We start from the raw sequence: 2,533 nt of genomic DNA on the forward strand, positions 1-2,533 counted from the left end.
TGAGCTACAGCAAATTTTGGTGCTGACAGACCAATTCCCAGAATAAGGAACGTCCCTGGGAAATTAAACTGATGAACAAGAGGCATTTAAAACTTCAGTAAATCATAGCAGAAAAGAAAGGCCACTAAGTGCACATTTAAAACACGTTAGTAAGGCTGGCCCTGAGACAGGACACACTATCAGGGGTATTGCAATTCCAAGAGTTACACAAGAGAAGGTGTGTGTGTCCCATCTATTCAGGAGTGTGCGGCACAAACTGCAAGCCTGCCAAGAGAAACAGGGACACTGTCAGGCAGCGGTTACACGAGAGAGGAAGCTTTTGGTGTTCAAGTACCAGCTTTGAGTTTCCAGCACTTGATTCAGTGGCAAGGTTTTCAGCAACCTCCTCCTGACAACTATCAGAACACAGGTTTAAAACTGTAATTATGTATAATACCTTGCATCCCTAAAGCAGCCTTGTCCCACAAAGAGCACACCTTTTTCCGCAGAGAAACAGCAAATGTCCCTGTCCAGTGAAGCCGTTCTTAGAGATCTCCTGCCCAACGCTGCCTTGACTAAAGCTGCAGGCAGAATGGCACATGTCATGTAGAAAAGCAAAAAATTACCTTTTCTGGTGCTGGAGGAGTCAGCAAAAGTGCTTTTAGTGATCCCAGCAGCAGCTCCAGGCAGGTGGGTCCCAGCAGCTCTGGCTTTCTCCCCTTGTCCCCTGACTGCCTGACATCTCCAGCCTCGGGGAATTTAAACCCTGTCCCAGACACAGTCACCAATCCCCGTGTGGCGGAAAAAGATGATGTCAGGAGGCTCCTGGCCACCGTCCTGCCCACAGTTCTCCTACACTTCCTCCTTGGCTTTGTGGCTTTTGAAGCAAACAAAAACTACTCTATGGTTAAAACATTACTTATGGGCAAGATCATTAACCAGCAGGTCTGTTGAATGCACAGCATTTGGCATCACGTAGGAGGACTTCAGGGCATGTCTGTCCTCCTTTTGTGAAAAGGCAGAGCCTGGTTTCCCAGAAACCTTTCCTGCCTAGTTCCGCAGGGGGTAGGAATATGTAATGTGTACAGGAAGGAAGAGATCTGAACATAAAACTCCCCAAGAAGATGTTAATGCTTCCACAAAGTAGCAGATTTTCTCTCCAGAGTATACATGTTGCAATGGGGATTGCAAAGATAGGGTGCCTTTTGCCTTTTTCAGTCTGACCTGGCTAAAAAAAACCCAAAAAAAACCCAAAACATATTAGTGTGTCTCAATAGGCATTCTGTATCTAGAAACTTGGTTGGTAAAGGTATACAAGAGCCACTGAGAGTCTCATTAAAAAGGGTTTGTGCACCATTATCAGAAATTCTCACTCCTTTCTATTAATTTGTACCCCTTCTGGGTTCATTCTGCTTTCATTCACTCTCTCAGGTGGTTCAGTTGAGTCACCAGCTACAGCTGCCTGCTGCACCAAACCTGCTCCAGAACCCTCTTTGGGCACCAGATGCCAGATATTTTTCAAGTTAAAAAAAAAGAAAATGGGGGGAAGAAAAAAAAAAAGAAAAAAAAAGGGGGGGGAGGGAAAAGCAGCTATAGCTCCAGTATGAGGAGTGCCATGTCAGGCATTGGGAAGCAAGGGACATCATGGGATGAAATTTCGTGTCAGCTAGGGAGCAGTGCATCAGCCCTGCTGCTGGGTGATAGCTCTGTGCTGGCAGACCCTCACTTGACAGCCATAGCTTTGGGTAGATTCTGCCTCCTCTGTGCTATGAGACTCTGAGACACTCTTCCATTCAGTGTTTCTTTAAAATGACAATGAGGTGTCATTCAAACACAGGAAAACTTTCCAAAAAGCCCTTTTCAAAGACAGAATATTTATAAATGTTTCAAAGTGGTTGTCTTTCTCCTCATTTCTGATACCCAGTTAATGTTTGATGTGTCCTTTAAGTCAAACAGCAGCAAAACCGAGACTTTGTTACCAATTATCCTGTGCTTACTAACACTTCTGTGGCACGTTTAGAAACACATATGAGAACATACGAGCAATACATGTTAGCTGATATACCTGGATTATAATACATCATTATTACTTAGTAACTAAGACTGCTTCAAAAGGCCACTGTTGCTGACTCCAGGGAACCCCAAACCAGGTCCTTAGGTAGCCTTTGATCCCAAACACCAGTAAAAATGAACACTGCACCTTGCAGCTCTCCTGACTGGTAAGAAAAAAACTACTTACACCTGACAGAGCAAGGAACAGAGGCAGAGAAGCTTATACCACTGACTGTGGGACTGGGTAGGCCAGGTCCTGCTCTCCTGTCCACACATGGGATCAAATTTTAAGCCTGCAAAAACCTACTTTCTCTACCTGCCATCCATCAAGAGACATGGAACTGAAAAACAACATTGTACTGGAAGATCCCCTAGAGCTGTTGTCTGGCCCCAACAAGAACCTTCCGGCACCTGCAATCTGCATTATGGCATATTACTGTCTGTCACACTTTCAGGAAAATACATGCTATGTCAGGACTTGTAAACAACCTGTTTCACCAAG

The sequence above is a fragment of the Eurypyga helias genome, unplaced genomic scaffold (genome assembly GCF_000690775.1).
Source record: "Eurypyga helias isolate BGI_N326 unplaced genomic scaffold, ASM69077v1 scaffold2307, whole genome shotgun sequence".
Taxonomy (NCBI): domain Eukaryota; kingdom Metazoa; phylum Chordata; class Aves; order Eurypygiformes; family Eurypygidae; genus Eurypyga; species Eurypyga helias.